General features: G+C 33.3%; 3 long non-coding RNA genes across 5 annotated transcripts in view; 1 reads left to right on the top strand and 2 right to left on the bottom strand.

The window, feature by feature from the left end:
* LOC149415928 (uncharacterized) overlaps window positions 1-24539 on the bottom strand; it is a 37181-nt gene that overhangs the window by 4001 nt on the left and 8641 nt on the right. The window contains exons 1-2 of one of the 3 annotated variants that reach the window (XR_016303497.1): window positions 2698-2818; window positions 1340-1787 (exon numbers count right to left, since the gene is read on the bottom strand). This is a non-coding gene — a long non-coding RNA (uncharacterized LOC149415928). Of the gene's footprint in view, window positions 1-1339; window positions 1788-2697; window positions 2819-24539 lie in introns of those variants that run through there. The other 2 variants (XR_016303499.1, XR_016303498.1) reach the window with 2 other exon arrangements.
* LOC149415930 (uncharacterized) lies at window positions 10300-12663 on the bottom strand. Its single transcript, XR_016303606.1, has 2 exons — window positions 12510-12663; window positions 10300-10659 (listed from the first exon to the last, which is right to left on the bottom strand). It is a non-coding gene; the product is annotated as an uncharacterized LOC149415930 (long non-coding RNA).
* LOC149415929 (uncharacterized) lies at window positions 14979-17028 on the top strand. Its single transcript, XR_016303605.1, has 2 exons — window positions 14979-15134; window positions 16765-17028. It is a non-coding gene; the product is annotated as an uncharacterized LOC149415929 (long non-coding RNA).

The raw sequence follows: 24539 nt of genomic DNA, 5'->3' as shown, positions 1-24539 counted from the left end.
AGTCCCCGATTAACGCCGGGTACACGTCAGCTGTTTGATTAATTATTGTTTCCGGTAAATATTCAGGATCGCTGACCGCGCTTAACATGATTTTTTTAAAAATATTATCTTTTGATTTACGTTAATTATTAAAAAAAGAAAGTGACTGCATTTAGGAAATTTTTAATCACTTAAAATGAAATATCGCCCTTCGTTGTATGGGATGATAGCCATTTCAAATAATTTATGTTAATTGGTATAACTGATTCCACTTATTGACCGACTTCACAAGGATTAGAAAAAAAATAGCAAGTAATTTTGTTTACAATTTTAGCGACATAAAACAAAGTATTTTTTCTCTACCAGCCTTCTGTAGTAAAGGTAAATCAAAAGGTTATTTTTCTTTTACTTTTCTCAAGCATTGGCTTCTGTGAAAAAGTAGTATTTAAATCTCTTAGTAAATAAAAACCCAATGAAAATACGATTTTATATGCAATTTATTTATTTTTTTGACAATAAACAAAACATATTTATTCATTTTCCGAGTATAGGTCTTAAATCTCTTCCTTGAGGAACGCCATGGTTTTCTGGAAGGTTTTTTGAAACTAACTAGTTTTAAAGTGGGGTTCCTGATACTCAACAATCAGAGAACGTCTGAAGATGTGTTTAAGTAAATAGTATCAGTCATAAGCAGTTCCACTTAATAAAATGATATTGTTTTTGCTGCTCCCAACAGGCTGGAGCCAGTGAGACTATGGCATCCCCAATTGGGGTATGTTGTGAGACTGAAAGTTGGGGAGGAGATGGGGAGGAGGAAGGTGGTTGAGTATCTGGGTACTCAAATCCGGTCACCAAACACGGCCAAAGCCATTTCAAGCATTATTTCAATTTTGAATGGTGCTTTTAAGCCAGGGTGATATTGAAAGTATCTTGGAACTCTGGAACGTGTCTCGGGTATATCATATTTAATTAATGAATTGTGAAATAATCCAAATTAATTAGACAAAATCTAATTGCGCACGCTGGGATTTTAACCTGCGACCTTCGGATTGCTAATCGAGATCTTTAACCCCCGTCCACGGGGCCGTTGAATACTTTAATTCAAAGCAAATTTGAGTTAGGTAAATATGAATAATTCCATTTACTAATAATTCACATCACAGACAATAGAAATATCAGAAACCAGAATTTTAGACGATTTCATATCATACTTTTTGCACTATCTATACAGAATCTATCTATGTACAGCAGATTCCATAATATAGTACAAATATAGTACAGTTATTAACTTAATATACTACATATATAGTATAGCGAATTCTTATAATTCTTATAGGTAAAGCAAAAAAAAATTCCGAAATCGTGTCATTCGTCAACAACATAAAAACACATTTTTTATTTTTTTTTATTTATTGCTTCAACAATTTTTAAAAATAACAAACCTATTCAAACACGTTTGAGAAAATACAACTTCCACTAGACTTAAAAATAATAATGAAATCATTTTTCGCATAGTTGCTATATAGCATTATTTATTAGCTATTTCTATGACTAGATGAACTTCTGTTGCATCTTTTTTGAAGTTGGAATTTTAAATAATAGTATTTCCAGTGGTGAGAGTTTATTTGTATTCTTCTTTAAGGTTCATTTTATTATCGGTTTTCAAGAGTTTAGTATTTTCCGTATCCTTTAACCCAACCCTTGTTTACATCATTACCCCTTTTGTTGTTTTTGTTGTTGTTGTTGTTGTTGTTGTTGTTGTTGTCGTTGTTGTTGTTGTTGTTGTTGTTGCGACGAGCTGATGTGGCCTGAAAAACGTACAAACAAATACCAGTTAGCAGCTGAGTGGACAAATGCGTTTTGTTCCGTCTGCGGCATCGTTGTTTCAATCCTCCACTGATAAAACGATTTTTTCTTATTTTGTGTCCAATTGAGGGATCCTTAAGGGACGCCATAGCTTTTTTGAAGAGGTTTTTTGTTCTTAGATAAACTCTTGGCAAATAAAAACGGTAATAATGGTAAAAAAAAAATAGAAGAAGCGAAGGAAGATAAACGATTCGTTGGACTTATTGTATATCCCAGACCTTGGGAATGTTTGTGTTCGCTGCTGTTCATTTTTTTTATAGGACCGTGGATAGTGGAGACTCCAAAACTCTACCTTGAGGGACGCCTCAGTTTAAAGAAAATTGGTATTCTCTCGTTTACTAAAGGGACAATTGTGTAAACGGATTGCGTCTTTCCAGGATGACAGAATTATGTCTACGCTTTTGTATGTCACCAGTCAGTGGACTGTACCCCACGGTGGAAAATTTTCTGAAACGGACTACACGTGTCGAGGATAAAATATTTTTTTTCTATGTTAATTTTTTTTACCAGTCTAAATAAAATTGTGTCTGAAAAACGTGCGCAAAGTGATGAAGAGAGAAAAAGATGATTCAAACAATGTGCAGTATTGCAGTTGGGACTTTTTTCACTAATCTTGAAGCGTAACTTTTAGAAATTGGCTTGTTCATACGTTGCAATAACGTTATGCATGGCATATTTTCTTTTTTAAACTCAGCCTCCCCGAGGCAAAATACTGGGAGCGCCACAAAAACCTCAGCATACAACTTTAACACCCACCAACTCTCCATTAAACGAACAAGAAAAATAAATAAACAATCATACATCAATGGCAATCAAAGAAGAAACAGAATATTATATATTAGGATATCTTACCATGAATGAAGCCATAAGCACAAAGGCGACGAAAAGGATATTAGCGAACTTCATTGTGATTTGAATGATTGATTCTGATACTCGCTATAAATTTGCACCAGCTTTTATACGCAGTTTCAACGCATTTTACTATTTACTTACTAATAAACACTTATTTATTTAACGCCATTACAGCAGCTGTACTAACTACTAAAAAGGAATTTTAAAAGTTATTTATTTATTTGACTGATCTATTGAAGGCCAGTTATATTATTAAGTGATGAGTATGTGATACATGCATTTTTTATTTATTATTAGGGTTTGATGGACATTAACAAAAAAATAATATAACCTCACACAGGATGCCATGAGGAAAATAATATCCCTAGGTCTTTTTTAAGGAAATGAAGAAGGGGAAGATCTGGGAATCTAAAAGGTATGAGGGTTTGGTAGGAATCTAGGAATTACAATAAAATAATATTCATAATAATGTACACAGTTGAGCAGCATGAAGCAAGCTACGGGCACGAAGCTATCAGGGCGAATCATGTCGCGCAACGTATTTCGACTCGTAAAGAAGTAAATTTATTTTTTAGTTTTCTTTCTTATAATTTTTGGTTTATCATGTAGCATAGTTAAATGATTACTTGTTTGTTACGTTTAATCAAACTGGTGACTTATAAATTCATTAATTTTTCAACTTACTTCGAGTTTCTAACCACCCTTGAGATTTAAATTAAATAAAACTATTATAAAGTCTTCTTTACAACTTAAAACATTTTTTTTTTTTTTTTTTTTTTTTTTTTTTTTTCTGAATATGAATATGAATATTTATTACATTTATTATATAAGTACATTTTTGTTTGTTTGTTACAATATAAGATAAAATATTTCAGGACCCCTCTTCCATAGAAGCATTAGCTTGTGGCTGGAAGAGGAGTGTACATTGTTTTATTGCAATAAGTAAGTAATTTAAAAATTAAATGATTTTAAACTTATTTAAATGAAGTGAGTTATTTTTCATGAAGTGAGTTATTCTAAAGATTAATTCAATTGGAAACATTTTTATTTTTTGTGAGTTTGTCTTTAAAATATTTTTTTACAGTGTTTATTATTTTGATGTTATCATTAATGTTTCTAATTTCTTCAGGTAGTCGATTGAAAAAAATTCTTGCCCGGTAAGTGTAATAATTTTGTGCAAAGGAAGTGTTTAATTTTGGGCATGGAAAAATATATTTAAGTCTAGTACGGTTTTCAGTTAGAAATTGATACTTGTCTTTTTCTTTTATGATTTGAATTAGTGCATTTTTAATATAAAGATCTTTAAATGAAGGCACTTGAAATTCTTCGAATAATCGATCCGTTGGGTAATCGGAAGGTTTTCGTAATATTATTTTAATTATTAACCTTTGTACCACTTCTATTGGAGTAAGGTTAGTTTTGTATGTGGATCCCCAACTAATGATACCATATTGTAGCGTTGATTGGACCAAGGCATAATATATTAAATATAGGTTTTTTAAAGACAAAAAATTTCTGATTCTTAAAAATACATATATCAGTTTTCTGATTTTTTTTACAATTTGACATATTTGTTCCTTCCAATTCAAATTTTTATCGATAATTACTCCTAGATATTTGATTGTGTTTGTGTTTTTTAGTATTGTGCAGTTTTGGAGACAGTAATTTTTATTATGTGTTTTGGAATTGTCATGAATGATAATGTTAAAATTTTTAGGGATGTCTTTTGTGTGTATTGCAAATGGAATTACATATGTTTTATCGCTATTTAGTGATAGCAAATTAATGTCGAAGAAATTCTTAAGAGTATTTATGTCTTCAGTGGCTTTAAGTATTACGTTTTCCCAAGTTTTTTCACTTATTATTAGAACTGTGTCGTCGGCATACGAAGTAATTTGGCCATGTAGTGGTTGAAAGAAAATGTCGTTAACATATATGATGAAAAGAATTGGTCCAAGCACTGTACCTTGCGGGATTCCAAAGTCAGAATGTTCTTTATCGCTATTGACATTATTTATTTTTACGACTTGTGGTCGATTTTTTAGGTAGTTTGAAATCCATTTAATCGCATTGTCTTTTATGCCTATATTATTCATTTTTTTTAGTAGAATCTTATGCGATATGCTATCAAAGGCTTTCCTTAGATCAATAAATATACCTGCACATTTTTTACTTTTATCTAAAGATTCGTAAATGTATGAAGTTACGTTAGCAATAGCATCTTGTGTGCTGAGAGATTTTATAAATCCAAACTGGTTTTTGTGTAGTATTTTATTATTATCTAGGAAATTGACTAATTGTTTTTTTACTATTTTTTCAAAGATTTTTCCTATATTTGAAATTAAACAGATTGGTCGATAATTTGTTACTTGATGTGGATCTCCAGATTTGTAAATAGGTGAGATTATTGTATTTTTGTAGTTCGTTGGAAATATTCCTTTTGTTAAACTTAGGTTTATTAAATGAGTGATTGGTTTTATTAAATAAGGTTTCATAGATTTTAACATATGTGCCGTAATAGAATCAAAACCGGGAGACGAACCTACTTTCATATTATCTATTATTTTTATGATTTCACATTCTGTTGTCGTTTCAAACGTTGAGAGTATATTACGTTCCTGTAAGTTTTCATTATTATGATTTTCCGGGATAAAAGATTTTTGGATATTTTTCGCAAGATTTTTTCCGACATTAGCAAAAAAAGAGTTAAATATGTTTGCACATTGTTTAGGTTGCATATTGGCATCTATAATTTTGTTATCATGCTCAATATATTTTACGTTTTGTGTTTTTTTTGTATTGTCAATAGCCAAATTAACTGTTTTCCACATTTGTTTTTGGTTATTTTCTGAGGATAATATTTTATTTTTAAAAAAATCTTCTTTACTTTTTTTAATATAGGCTGTTAATTTATTTTTATATTTTTTATATAAAATATATGCATTTTCATTTTGGGGATTTTTTAAAGTTGTCTTGTAAAGTTTTTCTTTGTTTCTAATAGATATTATAAGTCCTTGTGTAATCCAAGGCTTTAAACATCTTAATTTAGATTTTATGTGTGTTGTTGTTTCATTTGTTGAATTTTTAATGTGTTGCGACAGGGTATTTTCAAAGTTAGTCGAACATGTTTCAGTGTCATTACTGTTTAAAACATTGTTCCAATCCTCTTTTTTTAGCTTTTCAGTGAGAATGGTCATATTAATGGTGGATTTTTTAGTTATTATATTATGTTTTTTTTGTTTAATATTGTTATTATATAGAAGTAAGCATGAATGATGGTCAGTTATGTTAGTTTTCCAAACAATTGATTTTAATTTGTGAAGATTTTTAATATTTACGTTTGTCCAGATATGATCTAAGCAGGATGGAGTATGTTCTTTTATTTCTCTTGTGTTTTTATTTATGCAAGATATGAAGTTTTGTTCAGTCATACAGTTAATGTATTCATTTTTGCAACCATTTTCAATTTTGTCATTAATGTTTAAGTTAAAATCACCTACAATGAAACAAAGCTTATTTTTAAATTTCGATAATATGCATTTAAGGTCATTAATAAACGTAATTATATTCGAGCCGTGCGTTCTATAGATAGCTATTAGATGGTACATTGATTTGCCGAGTTTAAAATGTATTTCGATGCAGTTAACTAAATGTATTGGGTGTTCAATTATTTTAATAATACTAAATTTATTACTTGCAAATATTACTATTCCACTATTTTTATTGATATCTATTTTGGTAGAAATATAATTGTATTCGGGTAAGCAATAGGAAGGTGACTCAGCATTTGTAAATGTTTCGGATAATACTATGAAGTCCGGTTTTTTTATTAAATTATTTATTTTTAGAGTTAGCTCTTCAAAATTTTTTTGAACACTACGAATATTTAGGTGCATAATAATTATATCACTGTTGTTTTTAGAAATAATTTTGTTACATGAATCAGTGGATATGCATTCATATTCTTGAATTTTAATATTTTTTTCTAATTCATTATTTATGAAATCATCTGAAATCATCATGAAATATTGTGTTACAGATGAATGAGTGTGCAAATAAATATGTTCGGAAGTATATTTTGTTAGTAATTAAGAACTCGTTTCTATTAATAACGTCATAATTGGGCGGAACAATAATAATCATATACTTATAAATAATAATGTAACTCGACTGTGAGTTGTTAGTACTTAAGTAGATACTGCAAATTTGAACAGGCGCTATTAAACAGGGTGTCGACATTGATATGCTGTAAACAAAGTATAGTTGAGATATTAATTTCTTACTTGTTTTTTTTAATGAATATAGCATTTTAATTATAGTCAATTTTCTGGTAAGCAGATTCTGTCATTTTCTTGACGTAGTGGCACTTGCTGTCATTCGCTCGATGGTTAGAATTTATTTTCCCATTTCTTTTTTTATTAAAGGCTAGACAATTGTAGCACTTTGGTGTTTGATTTTTATTTGGGCAGTTCGCTAGAATGTGTTCTTCTGCGCAGTGGAGACATTTGGGTTTTTCTGTTTTCTTTCGGCACTTGTTGGCAGTATGTTCGAACCACAGGCAGTGGTAGCATTGGGACAATGGGTTGGAGTCCTCTACGTGAACCCGCATAAATCCCAGGTTTATTCTTCCTTTTTCGATTAATAGTTTTCTCATTTGACCGGTTGTTTCTAGGATGTAGTTGGATAGTTGATCGCTTCTTTTGTTTTTTATTTTTGCCATTATTTTGGGCATGTGTTTGCTGTCTTCTTTGGTAAGTTGATAAATGTCTTCATTTTGTTCTATAAAATCTTCGTTAAAATCTTGAATGTTGTAGTCTTTATGTATTCCTTTGATGATAACGTTCGGTTTACGTTTTTTTATTTCTGATGCAGATATGCTGTTATTTTCTTTTTTGTTTATTTCTTTCATAATTTTATCAGCGTCTTCTTTTTTGGGGCAAGTGATGATAACATTGTTATTAATTGTTTTTTTTATTCCAGAAACTTCAACTCCCAATTTCCCGACTCTAATTTGTTTTTGTATGTTTATTTTTATTTGGTCAGTGTTTTCATTATTATTCGAAATTATCTTAATTGTATGCAGCTCTTCTTTAGGCAAGTTTGATTTTCCTTTTTCAATTACGCTAGCGTACGTTTTTTTGTCGTCCGCCGTTGATTGTTGCGGGGGTTGAGAGACAATTTTTTCATATGTCATTAATTTACCCTCAATTATTCCAACCTTGGTACCAACGTCAATCATTTTGCTTGAAAGGGTAGATAATTTTGTCAAAAGTTTAGCCATTTGGTCTTTAGTAATTTTGAGAGATGGATCCGTAATGGCATTATGGATGCCGTCAATGAGTTCTTTTGCTTCATTAATAGATATGAGGGCGTTGTCGTTAGTATTCATGTTGTTGTGTGTGACAGCCCTGCTTGAGTACACAATGTAATTTATTTGATGCGGTAGTATATTTGCATCATGTTGTGCGCACCGTTACACCGATACATGCGAGGTAGGTACTGTGAACTGTGATTGTATGCGTCCAAAATGAAATGTTATTATCACTTGTTCTGTCACTGTCACTGAAGATTTTAATTTCACTTTAAAATATTTAAATATTGTTCGGTTTTAACCAACTATTAATCTTGTTTATTAGTTGTCCCTCAAGGGACTACTTTCGATTTAAATATATGCTTTAAGCGGACTTTTTACCGGGTTTAGTACAAATTTAACACGGAGCAAAGACAACGTGTGTCTTCCGATATTATTATTCACAACTATGTAAAATTTAAAAAATAACAATGTATATCGTCAACTATAACTTTTTTTTTTTAAATTTTACATTATAAGAATTTAGAATGCGATAGAATGTAGTATTCGACGCAAATACTAAAACGCAACCAACTATCGTTTGTTTCGTTCAAGTGAATATCTATCATTGTTAAACATGATCAATGTTTGAATTAAGAATTTACTGAACACATAAGAGTATTTCTTACTTGCCACATTTTTGCTTGAATTTGTGAGACAGTGACAAGTTAAGATGTATTGTTACTTCATTGTTTGCAGCGCAATGTTGAATTATGCAGCTACAGATGTTCGATGTGGACTTTACAACTTATTTAAACTATTGTAATCATTATTGTTTTCAATTTCATCCTTCAATACGGCAATAATAATTTGTCTAATTATCTAGCACGGTTGACCGATAAAACTCCATATCATCACGAAATTGACTAAATCTGTCATCTATATTAAGTTAGCGATATTTAAGAGCACTTAGGTATAGCACGGACGATCGATAAAGTCCTACATCAATACGATATTGACGAAATCCGTTATCTATGGTCAGTCAGCGATATTTGTGAGCACGGTCATCTTATGACTCTGACAGTCGGTCGACATAAGCCGCTACTTTTAGCGTGGACTACAAGGTATCGGAAAACCTGTCAATACGCACAACTTTTTGGATGATGTCGTTCGTTATGCAAAATAGCTAACTTATTAGTGAGTGAGGGTGAACTAACTAAGCTCTTTGAACTGAAGTATATCATGTACACTATCCAAAGACTTAATACATTAAAATAAATGCTAACTAACTACAAAAATGTACTGTGAACTCCTCTTCCAACCGCAAGCTAACGTTTCTATTGAAAAGAAGTATTCAAACCTCTTAAAATGTATTAACCCAATGTGTATAACATTTTATATGTAATTATTTTATTTCTTTAATAATAAAAACAAATATATATATATTTATAAATTATCCGACATAGGTCTCAAATCTCTTCCTTGAGGGACCCCATGGTTTGCTGGAAGATTTTTTTGTCAAATGGGACTTGAAGTAGGGTCCCTGATTTTCAACAATTAGGGAACTTTTAAAGAAGGTGTGTTTAAGTAAAAAGTGACAGTCACAAGCAGTTCCACTTATTTAAATGATATTTTTTGTGTGAATACCGCAGAAGAGTCCCAACGGTCTTGAGCCACTGAGACTACTGCATCTTCCAACGGGGTATGTTGTGAGAATGAAGGTTGTGAGAAATGGCAGAAGATTGGGGAAAAGGAAGGTGGTTGAGTACCTGGCTACTCAGATCCGGTCACAAAACACGGCCAAACTCATTTCTTGCATCGTTTCAATTTTGGAAGGTGGTCTTAAACCAGGGCGATACTGAAAGTATCTTCCACTCTGGGACGTGTCTCATGTATACAATATTGAATAAATGAATTGTGAAAGAATACAAATTCATCAAATAATATTTACTTGCGCACGCCGGGATTTACAACTGCGACCTTCGGATTGCTAATCGAGAGCCTTACTCCTCGATCACGGTGGCCGTAAAATTCATTAATTCAAAGCAAATTTGATTTCAGTAAATATGAATAATTTCATGCACAAATAATTCACATCACAGACAATAGAAATCAGAATGTTTGACGATTTCATATCATACTTTTTGCATTATCTATACAGCATCCTACTATGTAATGCAGATTCCATAATATAATACATATATAGTATAGCCATTAACATAATATACACATACATAGTATAGCGATTTCTACGTATGTAAATCAAAAAAAAATTGAAATCGTCTCATTCCTCAACAACAAAAACAACTAAAAACCATAAAATTTATTTATTGAATTTGAAAATTTTGAAAATAACAATCCTATCTAGGTACAACACGTTTGAGAAAATAAAGCTTCCACCAGACATTAAAATAAAAATGAAAACATTTTTCAAAGAGTTGCCATTTAGCTTTATTTATTAACTGTTTCAATGACTATAGGAACTTCCATTGAATCTTTTATGGTTAGTTTGAATTTTGAAAAACGGGTTTTCTGGTGAGCGGAGTCAATTTTTTTTGTTCTTTTGGTTTATTTCATTATTGGTTTTGAAGAGCTTAGTATTTTCCGTATCCTTTAACCCAACCCTTGTTGACATCGCTGCCACGATAGTTTGTGCGACGAGCTGATGTGGCCTGAAAAAAGTACAAACAAACACCAGTTAGTAGCTTAGGGGACAAATGCGTTTGGTTCCCTCTGCAGCATCGTTGGTTCAATGCTCTGCTAGTTTAACTAATTTTTAGGATTTAGTGACTCCTTCAGGAATACTTGAGGGATGCCATAGTTTGTTGAAAAGGGTTCTCGTACCTAAATAAACTCTTGGCAAGTAGAAGAAGAGAGTAGAAGAAGTAGAAGAAGTGAAAGAAGATGAACGATTCGTTGAACTAATCATTGTATCATGGACGATTGTAGGAAGTGGAGGTCCCAAAACTCTACCTTGAGGGACGCCGTAGTTTAAAGGAAACGGGTCAAGGAAAAGATGATGATGACCGGTTCATCGGACTTATCATGTAACAAAGACGTCGGGAATATTTGTTGGATCGCAGGACCTGAGTAGTGGAGGTGCCAACAATTAAGGCACGCCATACTTAAAAAAAGGAAAAGGTTAAAATAGAAGAAGCAGAGGAAGATGACCGATTCGTTGGACTAATGGTGTATCACAGACCTCATAGACCGAGGATCAAAGAGTTATGTCTGTGCTTATGTGTATGACCAAGCATTGGACTGCACCCGACGGTAGATACGGACTACACATTGCGATGATATAGGATTTTCTTCTATTCTAAAGCTGTTCAGCAGTCAAAATCAAATTATGTCAATGTGAACGTGCGCAAAGTGATGAAGAGAGAAAAAGATGATACGAATAGTGTGAAGAACGGCAAATAGGACTTTTGTCACTTGTCATGTACAGTAATTTTTAAAATATTTTTATTTTATTTTTTATATTAACTCCACACAGGAGGCCCTGAAGAAAATAATTTCCCTCAGGGCCTATGTCATATTTGGGGATGCTGTGTGGAGGGTCTTTTTGTGGAGAGAAAGGAGTGAACATGGGTCTTGAAGAGTCCCATGTTGTAGGAGGGAGGAAACACAGAGGCCGCCAGTTCGTTCCACAGCCGAACTGTTGAACTTAAGAACGAATCGTAGAAGCGACCCGTTCTCATGTGACAAATTTCAACCGTGTAAAAATGTTGGGTGCGCGTTTGGCGTGTATCCCGACTACGCACCGGTGCCGAAGGGATCAATGACGCTAGTTCCTCAGAGCATCTTACATTGTAATACCGAAAGAACAAGGACAGCATACCTACCCGACGCCTGTGCTCTAAAGATTGCAGTCCGTTTGTTAAGATTGGGGAATCTATCAAACGGAACGCCCGTTTTTGCACAGAGTCAAGGGTTTTTTCAGGTATTTAGGGGCTCCGGACCAGAGATGGCTGCCAAATTCGACAGTAGGGCGCACTTGCGATTTGTACAGGGTCAGCAGTTGTGTACTATTAAAGTATCTGCGGGCCTTGTACAGTACGCCCAGCTTCTGAGAGGCCAGCTTTACTCTGGCTTCGATGGAGCCCCCGTACTTGAGCTGGTCACTTATAGTTACACCAAGCATATCAATGGAAGGCCTGTTCGGAAGATTGCTTCCGTTGAAGGAGACAAGATTATCATTTAGACCCCTTTTAGACGTAATCAGACAGGATTGGGTCTTTGAATCATAAAATTCGACGAGATTATTTTTACAACAGGAGGAAATACTCGAGATAACCGTCCATTCTCTGCTAACAAGCAATAATCTGCTAATATAAGCAATAACGTCTTCTGTAAAACCTATGTTTTAAGTTTAAGATTTCCATTGAATAAAAATCTGAGAGTGCCATAGAACCTCAGCATGCAACTCTCCACCATACGAACAAGAAAGAAACAATCGTACATCCATGGGAACAACAGAAGAAGAAACAGAAAAAAAAAAATATATATTAGTATATCTTACCATGAATGAAGCCATAAGCACAAAGGCGACGAAAAGGATATTAGCGAACTTCATTGTGATTTGAATGATTGATTCTGATACTCGATATAAATTTGCATCACCTTTTATATGCAGTTGCATCTGTAATAAAATACATGTTCCTATTTATTTAACGCCATAACAGCAACTGTACTAATTACCAAAATAGAAATAAAACATTATTTATTTGACTGATTTATGGAAGGTCTGTTATTTTATTAATTTATGAGTGTTTGATACATTCTTTATGAATATTATTTACATAACTTGTAAGCATCCATCTTATTAAAGTATTTGTAGAGGGTTTGAAGTGATATTTATTTAAAATTGTTACATTAACCACACACACCAGAGGAAAATATTTTGTCATCTTAATTTAAAGAAAGAAAGGAAGGGAAGATCAGGGAAGCTTAAAGTATGAGGGTTGGGTAGGAATCTAGAGATCAGTGTGTCCAGGAGTGAAGGAAGTATTAGTTTATTCCTTCCACTGCTGCGCAAGGCGATGGGTTGAAGAACCAGCTTGAGTTGAAGGACGCCATGGTCAAACGGGTGTTGAGGTGGGGTTTCTGATTTTCAACAATTGGGGAACTTCTGAAGAAGGTGCGTTTGGAGAGTTATAAGTGTCAGAGGACCTTTATTCTGTGACACCTGAGCAGATGAATATTTAATTGGGTTAAAGTTAACGGTGAGAATTTACACTTCAAGTATTGCCGTGTTAAAAGACCTCCATTCTCAGGTCATAACAGGTCGTTCTCCTCTCCACATATTCAGCCTCACAACGTTTCACAATCGGGGACATCATAGTCTCTCTGGCTTCAGACGTATAGGAGCTGTTGGAATGCTCGTTAAACATTGTCATCTTCATGTTTTAAAGGATTATTTGTGACAAAAGAATTAGTCAAGCCCTGACCAAGCTCTTAAATTGAAGAAAATCGTAAGCGCGGTCTATTGAATCCGGCTAATGACAGTAGTTGTTCTTGTTAAAATATGACACCTTTTGGATAAAGACATCATTATCTAATTGAATCCCTTTTCAGTGACAAAAATAACTTCCAATGTACATATAAGTTAGTATTTCAACTCAGCATTGTCAATTTCTTCATATTTTTAGGTTTGTCAATTCACGGAGAGACCCGCTAGTGTTGCTATCTGTGAGGTATTTTAACTAGGCGATGCAGGTGGGGGTTATCCAGGTGTTAAGCTGATGTGGTAGGAGAGGCTGAGACACGCATAAACTCTGATAAACTCTTTACATAAACTGTGCAAGAATTCTGTCTCGCTTGCACACATTTCACCATCGTTTAACGATTTTGTGTCAATATTGTTTGGGTATCAACAGCGCTACTGTGTTCAGGGTATGATATAAAATAATTGAAAGTTAGTCTTTCATTCTAATGTTGAGTTTTCAATTTCAGATTATTTCAAAGTATTTATTTAATATTGTAAGAAATCGGCGAAAACAGATCCTATATTAAGTTTTAACCGTTTGTATGCACACACTTGGTTGTTATCAACATTTGCTTTTGAAATGAAAAAAACAGTTGCATCTGTTCATATACAGTGTTATTGTTTTATTTGTTGATACAATCATTAAAATTATGCTCTTATATTGTTAAGTAAAATACTATCACTGCAAAAGGTCTTCAACGTCAATTTAAAACTTTTGTTCGAGGAACTATAACATGCCTAAAGTTAATCAATATTTTTTTAGAAAGAAATTAGAACACAGACAATCATTTTCTATAATCGCATAATATTAGAAACACTCCGATTAACATAATTGTTAGCAGACAATTTTGCTTGTACAATGATGGAGATTTGCTTATCAGAAGAATTGAATTCGAGTTGCATTTCAAACAGACAAATATGTGGACTTAATTCAAGTTTTAATGTAGTTCCAATAATTTGCGTCTCCCGGGAACCATTTATTGGGTAACCAAACCATGTTTTATAAAAATGAATAATTTATTGAGATTGTTAATTATTTTGTATCAGGAAGTTTTCTTCTTGGTCTCCCAACCCATCGCCTTACACCGCGGTGGAAGACATCTGTCTCTCTTTGACACACTGAGTCCCAGATTCTTTCTCACCCCTTTATACCTTTTACTACTTCCTTTCCTTAAAAACACACTCCACACAGCGTCCACAAAGATTACATAGGCCTTTGAGGGACTTCGACTTTTAAGACTTCTAGGTATTCTTGATTGAGGGATTATTATGTGGACAAAATAACGCTTGTATATTAGCGCGCACCCTCTAACATTCGAATTTACTTATATCCCTTTCAAACCATCTTTGGACGCTTAATATATGGCCTTAAGTCAGATTTGAAACAAATCTGAAAAAAGGACGTCAAAAGTAGTCAAAATACAGACTAAATAATTATTTTTCCACAATGGTCAAAAACTTTTTCGTGTATTACAAATTGATCGGTCTGTTTGATTGACATCTAAGAAGTTCTGCATACACCTGTTCATTTGCTAAAGTATAAAAGCTGGACCAACTTCGCATCAACCACTAATCAACTTTGATCAGTTAATCAATCAATTGTTCAAAATGCAGTTCCCTATTCTGTTCTTTGTTTGCTTCCTGCTCGCCACCTCTATGGTAAGATATCAAACACAGTTTTCTTTCTTGCTATATTACATTTATTTTTATTATTAGATCATTTATTAAATGTATGGCATTTAATTGACATTTACAAAGCATTGATACATTAAACGCCATACTAGTCAACAACTGCCTGCGTCACGGTGACCGATACATTATCGTTAATTTTTATAAAAAACTTTACACAAACAATATAATGTAAGATTTTGGGTCTCATAAACGTATTTAGAACCCTATACAACTGATAACCATGTAGAATACAAGTAGTTGGTTGTTTTTTGAGCTGCACAGACCTAAAGCACGCCGTAAGAGGGTAAAAATATAAACATTATCCACTGGAGCGATTTTTGGCGTATTATGCCAAGTTTGCTAAAACGTTTTGAGTAATTCCAAGTTAAAATGTGCCCTACTAATAGAACCTAAAAATATTGGCTATAAGCCACAGTAAGCAGTAATATATGTTTTCATATTAATATTTTGAGGAATTGTACCAATCATTCGAGTAGATTTATGAATTAGTTTTGAATTAACATTTGAATTTCTTAATAAAAACGCATTTAATCAAAACTTTAAGGGTGAAATATTATCTATTAAATTCAATTAAGATTAAAATTAAAATATATATGTATATATATATATTTCACTTTTTTATTCGATTACAATGCTCAAAAATATTAAAGTACAATTTTAATGTAACGTATGCATTTATAATGGTCAAAATACGCGAATGTGATATTTAGATAAGTAATCATGCTGGAAAGGGATGAATATAATATGGATAAAAACAAATATAATGCAATACGAAACATCCAAAAATGAGATCTAAAACGGAGCAATTAGCATTTCAGTTAACATTTTATATAGTATTAAGATAAATGTATCAAGTGACGCAAGTAAAACTTCAATGAAAATATAACTACAAATTTTGTTGCTAGTTAGGAATAATATGAATAGAAAAGATATGATTTATTTTTTTAGTTATTGAAGCGAACTACTCTTAACTTCTGTAATGTTTTCTTCGATAACAGCAAAATTACTTTATGGGGTAATTTTAATTTAAAGACATTGAATAAAGACTGTTTCAAACTCGTACTAATAAATAATATATTAAACTGGCTGCGAAAGAGCTGGCAACGTTGCGTTTCAGCTGAGTGACGCACGTGGTTCCTGTTTTGAAAAATCTAGGTTATTTCTGATGTATTATTTTTTACTCAACTATTTACCCCGTAATCGTTTTTTTACAAATTTCCTAAATAAAATTAATGTGTTTTTAAAACTTCGTGTTCTCCACAACTTTTCGACGTTTGGAGTAAAAGTATATGTTATTTATTTATTTGAATTATTTAAAAGAAAAAATAAATATTCAAATTTATAAGAATCAATGTTTAAACCAAATACAAAAAGTTACAAGATAATTTTATCTAATTTCTAAAACTTGTATTTGTTTAAGCGACATTTTTTCAAAAATTAAATATAAATAACATTGAATGTAACTTGGAAATATCCAAAATTTGACGAGAAAGTTGTGTGAGTACAACATTCTTCTAAAATAAGACAAGGGTTATATTTTTTACAAAACTTTTCTTTTGAAGCTATAAAAATAATTTTTGTTTTCCAATTTCTACAGATGGTTTCAGCCAGTTCAGGAAAAGGAAAGCATGGCGGCAAACACGGCGGCAAACACGGCAGCGGTGGTCGCGGGGGAAAAGGTAGCGGGGGTCGCGGGGGACGCGGTAGCGGAGGTCGCGGGGGACATGGCGGCAAGGGGAGCGGGGGACGCGGTGGCGGGGGAAACAGCGGAAGCAACGAAAACGGCCATAACGCATATTGTTAAGAAACCATTATATAAAAAAATCTAATTTTTGATTAATAAAGATTTTTTAATGATTTACTTACTCTCTTAATTTATCCTTCTTAAGTTCCTAATTGCTGAAGATTGTGACTCCTATTCCAATTTCCATGGTGGACATGGTTCCTTCATTCCTTGTGGTTTTGAGCTGCATGGAGAGCCAAACACACCAACTTACTGGACGCCAGTGATACTTGGTCACTCCAGCGCTTTAGTGACCTTCCTCCTCTTCACCTGTCAAACAATTTGCCAGTGACTATGAGTTTCTCAAAGTTGAAGTCCTCAGTTTGGTAAGCAAAGTGTCCAATCTTAAAATAAGCTGTAGGCAGATAGTTGAAAACCTGTCGTGGATACCTAGCTCTTCCGGAATGAACGCATGTGTGCGTCTGGCTGTGCATTTATAAAAAAGGTTATCGTTGTTACTGTTAAAGTGAAAAGTAGAGGAAGAAGAGGAAGAAGAGGAAGATGACAAATGTGTTGGACTTATCAGATTGTTGAATTGATGAACGTGGATAGTGGTGGTACCAAATAGCTTCCTTGAAGGACGCCGTGGTTTATAGTTAAAGGTCTAGAATTACTCGAACCTCCATAGTCACTGATAAAGTGGATAGCAGGACAACCACAGGGAGATAATTAATGCTTTAAACTGATTAAATATCGTTGATGTTCAGAATATTAATGTCATCTACGACCGGATGATAATCATCCAATATTTTTAATAACTTGTGTTAGTACTCTGATGAATACCTTATATAAACTCTTTATGAGTCTTTAGCTCTGGTTTTTTCCGGCTCAGTGGAAAAAAAGTAACATAACACCTTATTTCAAAAAGGCGATAAAAGCGATTGATCAAACAACATACCAAAAAAATGTCTGCTTTACCGAAACTTTTTGAGAAATTAGTGCTACATATCGTCGTACAATCTATTAACAACACTATTGTTCTAAACCAACATGAATTCATCACAAATGTCGCTCTACCAGTTATTTAATGATTTGATTTTAAATCCCTTGGTTTCAAAGAACAAGAGGAAAACACTGATTTTAGTAATGCTTTTGACAAGGTTCGCCATCACATAATTATATATAAACTCCGATTGTTGGGCATCAAAGGAAAATTATTACTTTTTTTATTAATTAAACTTTTGAACGTAATATTAAAATTCAGATTTTACATAGCTTCTGTTTTCTATGTATACTACTCTTCCACTAAAAGCATTTGCTTGTGGATGGAAGAGGAGTGTACATTTGCTTAAATATAATGGTATAGTAATATAATGCATTATTTGATGAAATAACTTACATATTTTAAATTAAAGATTTATGTTGCATTAAGGTTATGGTAAAAAAGTAAAAAATAATGGCGAAGTTAAAATCCATACAAATTGTTGCATTAGGAAAGAAGAAAAAAATATTGTAGAGTATTGTAGGATAATTTGTGAGATTTTAAAGTGAAACTAGGGGAAGCAGTTTTTTTAAAAATGATTTTCCTAATATTTTTTTAAAATGATAAATTCTTCTGATTTCGTCTGGTAATTTATTTAAGTTTTTTTTTCCTTTGTGGGTATAAGGGTGCTGGGCAAAAGAAGTGTTTAATTTAGTTATTGAATTGGATTGTTAGTTATCTAAGTAATAGGGTGCTTAGAGTAAAGATAATTTTTTTTTACCAAATGAAGTAAGTTTAAAAATTATAACAGTGTGCAAAATAAATACATTTAATTATTCTACTACTCCAGAAGGTGAGTTCCATGAGATCGTGTTTACGGAAGGAGTAAGTGTTACATATAAGATTCGTAACAAGGTGTGTGTGCATCATTTTATTTACATCGCATGTATGGTCTTGGTGTGTGGGACCTTTAAGTACCTACACATTGTCATTTTGATATTGGTCAAATTGACAGCCCTGAAATTCTGACTTGGAGAGTTGCCAAACCTGGGGGAGCAAGGATCTGTGATTTGCATTGGAAGCAGTCACCATTCTTTGATCACCAGCCCAGAGCAGCGGGCATTCTTCTTTGCTGAGGTTTGACATTCACCAATTTTTGTGAGCATCAGCTTTGCATCTGGAGCATTGACGATTGGATTGATGGTGATCTTCCGATCCTCATTGGTTAAGAGGGACCCTTTTGGAGACCAGCAGCGTGAGGCTGTTTTGCATTGGACTAAAAGACTATTTTTTGGATAAATTATAAACTTTGAGTTGCTGTGAAGAACCGTAATCTACTACTTGGAATCAAGAACTGGTATCACACCTTCATTTTACCTATGCAAGCCCAGCGCCAGACAGATTAAATAGTAGGACGCTAATAAATTTATTTTTTATTATCTCTTTTTATGGAAATACATTTTTAGTATTCTTAAATATTTTTTTTTATTTCTAGATAATAAACCCATCCTTACTTTTATTTGTTGCCACTTAATCCCAGGGTAACATTAGTAAATTCAAAAAGAAAATAATGTTTCAAAGGTGATGTGCGAACAGAATTCAAAGTCTTATTGAAAAACTACAAACGTGATTAAATAAACAAATTTCAATATTTAAATTGGCTGCACATATAATTCAATCTTCAAATTAACATGAAACAATTTGTTTTACACGTTTTTAGAGAATTAGTATAACAACAATTGCCAAAGTTTTTTTAAATGCTAGATATTATAGATTGTATGTGTAAATTAAGGGTACAACTAGGGCTGCCACCTTTCCGGGTTTGACCCGGAGTCTACGGGTTTGCATGGTGCATGTCCGGGCTACGGGTTTAACTCCGATATCTCCGGGTCAGACCGGACCCTCAGGGATCTCAAAAAATGTATCTAATGGTCATCAGATACTTTGACTAAGAAAAAGGTGTTCAAGATAAATTAGGGGATTTTTATGAGGATTCCAACGAAACATCTCAAAAGATATTTTGAGAACATTGAAAATTTTATGCTTCAACATGACAACTTTGCTGTCTGCATTCTCTGCAGACAATGCAACGGTGAATTATGGTGCTCACGATTCCGTGTCCCAAAAAATTAATGAGAAATATTCTGACACCAAAGTCGTTAAAGCAAATTGTAATTGTCACGTTCTTCAAAGTGTTTGCGGAATTTTTGAACAGTGAAAATAACGTGAACGTGAACAGTGAACAGAACGCATGAGAAAATTACAAACATCTTTTGAGGATTTCCAAATTGAATACAGAAAAAATTTACGACCTTGGCTTACTTGATGGTTTAGTTTGGGGAGAGCTGTTGACCGATTGATATTTTCTAAACATAAAAGACAATGTTGAAAGCCGACTGCATGATGAATTTTACGGTGCCAAAAAAATGAGAAACATAAAGTTTTTGAGGCCTTCTGATCAGGATCAATTAGAAAAGAAGTCAAGAAGGTTTACAGGAGAACTCTTGAATACATACAGAAATATTATGATTTTGAGGATTCTGTATTCAAAATCGTTTCCAAATTCGATCTAACAAGTGCAGTAAGTTACGAAGATACTGTGGAAGCACATGGTTTCAAAAATGTCGACGAAGATAAACTTTATGACGAGACCCGAAAAATTAAAGTATTTCCTCAGTTCGTACATTCTAGTGATTCCACATTGCCTGTTAATTAACGATGGGTTCAGTTATTCAAAGTCACCTGAACCTTCACCGAACTGCCAAAAATATATTTTTTTTTTTCAATCCCTATAAGCAATGCTTTTGCTGAACGCGTCTTTTTTTAACCTTTCCATTAATTTTTCCGTTGTTTAAAATAAGCGATTTAATATCGGAAAAATATGAATATTCATAGCTAGTCGCTTATATTTATTATATTTTATATCAAAAGTGATAATAATTGTAATTTAATAGCTGAAAACTTTAAAAAACCATCGGCAGATACTAAAAAAATGTGCGAGGGGTCCACATCTAACGACGGCCCGCGACTGACTGACGCTGGATGCTATACGGTCGTAGGTATCGATGGTCTAAACTGAATACAACTGGGGACGTGTGAATTTCTCATGTTCCCGCATAGCGAACTAAAGCGGGACATCAGTAGCGTGTCATTTCCTCGCACACTCTTCGCGTAGCAGTGTCACACGGTTGATTGTATTGGTGTATTTGATCCCGATTTTTATCAAAAATCTCTGATTTTTAATTGAATTTGATAACTATTTATTTATTTATTTTTTATTTTATTTGGGACACGAACAGTTTACATTAGTAAAAGCATAATAAAAATTGAGTTACAATAATTAAGCCATTTACAGGTTTCCACATAGGTATTGTATACAAATGTAGTGATTCCGAGATATTTACTAAGGAAAATTACATTTCAAGAGATAAGTTATTTGGGTGGGAATAGGGAGGGGGTAGGATGGGGGGATCGGTTAGGTTGAGTTTTAGTAATAAAATATGCGTATCAAAAAATTAAAAGAGAAAAAAAGGAAGTTAATAGAGTGGTGGTTGTATTAGATGGTATCTGTAGTTATTGTTATTGTAATGTATCGAGAGAGTGTCTGTGGGATTTTAAGGAGTGTGGTGCAGAGTTAAATATGTCAAATTGGGAATAGTGTATGCTAAAAATGTTGGACGTACGATAGATGAAAGCATTCTGCTTAGAATTAGTGTTGCATCGAGGGAGGCTAAAAATCATGTCTGATCTGGTTCGTCTGTTAGGAACTCGTATCTGTATTCGTTCTAGGAGTTCTGGGCAATCAACGACGGACCTGGCTATTTTTTGAAGAAAGCGTACATCGGCCGAGCTTTTTCGAACTTCTAATGATAGTATATTGAAGTACGCTGCTGAATCTTGGTGACTTAGATGTGGGCGGTAGCTGCGGAAATCCAAGTATCGTAGAAAACGATTTTGAACACGTTCGAGAATTTCCACATATGATATGTATTGCGGGTTCCAAACTTGTGACGCGTATTCTAGTAAGCTGCGGACATAAGCAAAATATAGGATTTTTATTGTTCTAAATTTATTGAATATTTTACATGTCCTAAGAATGAATCCTAACATTTTAGAGGCTTTTGATGTAACTGAGTCTATATGAATATCAAAAATAAGCTAAGAGTCCAATGTCACTCCCAAATCTCTGATTTATGTTTTGTTGATTAATATTGAGCCGTTCAGATTATATTCATTTATAATGATATTTTTATTTCGTGTGAAATTCACAACGATACACTTTTTAACATTAATTTTAAGGGTGTGCTGTGTACAGTAAATATTAAGATGATTTAGGTCCTCTTGCATTTTTTGACAGTCAGCAGTACATCTGATAGGATAAAAAACCTTCATATCATCTGCGTAAAGTAATGTTTTGGAGTATTCGAAGCATTGGCCTATATCATTGATGTAAATGTTAAATAGTAACGGTACCAATAGAGATCCTTAAGGCACACCTGATGGGACGGTTACCCAGTCCGAATTAAAGCCACCCCCAATTACGACTTGACTGCGGTTTGATACATAAGATGAGAGCCATCTGAGAAGATCACCGTGGACTCCGATTTGCATAAGATTGCGTAATAATATGTCGTGATTCACTAGGTCAAAAGCTTTGCTATAATCCGTATATATTGCGTCTACTTGTATACGTTGATCCATATAATCTTGCAAAAATTCCGTGAATGCTATTTGCTAAGTTGTTGTTGATTTTCCACTCATAAAACCATGTTGGTTAACATTGAGTGAGGATTTCAAAGCGGGAAACATCTGATCGTATATTATTTTTTCAAACACCTTGCTGAAGACACAAAATTTTTAAATAGGACGATAGTTTTCAATGTCAGATTTTTGCCCGGTTTTGAAAATGGGTGTTATGAAGGCAGTTTTCCAAGTATTATGAACCACACCCTCTTTTAAGGAACGATTGAATATAATGAATAACGGCTTAGAGAGACTGCTTGCGCATTTCAGGATGAAGAAGGGGGGAATTTGATCTGGGCCTGCGCCTTTATTTAGTTCTAAATTTTCCAGATATGTCTGCACCAGACGTTCGTCAACTTCAATACAATGAATGGTGGAAGAATTATGAATGTCGTAGTTGTCTGGCATATTTTGAAAAGTTTGAACATCGTTGGTGTAAACAGAACTGAAATATTTGGAGAATGAGAAAACAATCTCAGATCCGTTCTCAGCTTTTTCATCCCTTAGGAATACAGTGTTTGGCACACCCTAGTTGTCTGGCATATTTTGAAAAGTTTGAACATCGTTGGTGTAAACAGAACTGAAATATTTGGAGAATGAGAAAACAATCTCAGATCCGTTCTCAGCTTTTTCATCCCTTAGGAATACAGTGTTTGGCACACCCTGTGATTTGGAGTTTAATTTAACATAATTCCAAAGATTTTTTGGATCAGAGGATATTTTATGTTCGACATTAATAAGGCATTGATTGTGAAATTCTCGTTGTAATTTTTTATCTCGTGATCTTAAGAGAGAGAAAATGGAGTAGTCAGATTGATTTTTGTAAATTTTGAACTTTTTTAAATAGTTATATTTTTTTACAAGGACATTGCAAGGTTAATCTTGAAATTTCGCTGAGAAAGCTTTCCATGTTTTCATTATACGCTGGACCTTTGGGAAGGTAAACACTATGTTTAAAGTATTGCACAGCGTACTCTTATTTTTAAGGATAACCATAAGTCTTCTGCTTTTGAGTGCCACTCTGGACGCCCGCGGGCTACCAGTTCGCGTCGAACAGCGATCAAGACACCTCCGCCCAAGCGTTGACCAGTTGCACAGTAATTTCGATCTCGGCGGGACACGTCATAACGATCGTTGAACAGTTCTTCGTTACGGATGCCATCAGTTAGCCCCGATTCATTAAAGGCGATAATATCGTATTCGTTGAATCTGACAGCATTTATCAGTGTATCAGTTTTTGTACGTAAGCCTCTTACGTTTTGATAATATATATTTAATGTCATTTCATGGCTGGTTTAAATCTGTATTTGGGTGTAAAATAGTAAGCTAGTTGTATGCCTGATTTTATATGGGAGGTGAAATATTATTTTTTAATTCATTTGGACTTGGTTTGATGGACATTAACAAAAAACTACACTAACCCCACACAGGATTCCATGAGGAAAATAATATCCCTAGGTGAATTATTACAAAGTCCTCTTTACAACTTAAAACCTTTTAAAAATAAAAATATATTTCGTCAACTGTAACTTTTTTTTTTTTAAATTTTACATTAAAAGAATTTAGAATGTGATAGAATGTAGTATTACACGCAAATACGAAAACGACATCATCTATCGTTTGTTTCGTTCATGTGAATGTCTATCTTTGTTAAACATGATCAATGTTTGAATTAAAAATTTACTGAACACATAAGAGTATTTCTTACTTGCCACATTTTTGCTTGAATTTGTGAGACAATGACAAGTTTAGATGTATTGTCACTTCATTGTTTGCAGCGCAATGTTGAGGTATGCAGCTACAGATGTTTGTTCGACTTTTCAACTTTTATGTATTTATTTATTTATACGCCCGTTGGGCTTTTACATACATAGTTTATAAAAAAATAATATTCTGAAGATTGTAAGTTCACAAAAGTAATAGT

The sequence above is a fragment of the Hesperophylax consimilis genome, chromosome 17 (assembly GCF_061612785.1).
Source record: "Hesperophylax consimilis isolate HC1 chromosome 17, BYU_Hcon_1.0, whole genome shotgun sequence".
NCBI classification, from domain to species: Eukaryota; Metazoa; Arthropoda; class Insecta; order Trichoptera; family Limnephilidae; genus Hesperophylax; species Hesperophylax consimilis.
Note: the sequence above shows the minus strand (reverse complement) of the source record. Positions and strands in the feature narration are given on the sequence as shown.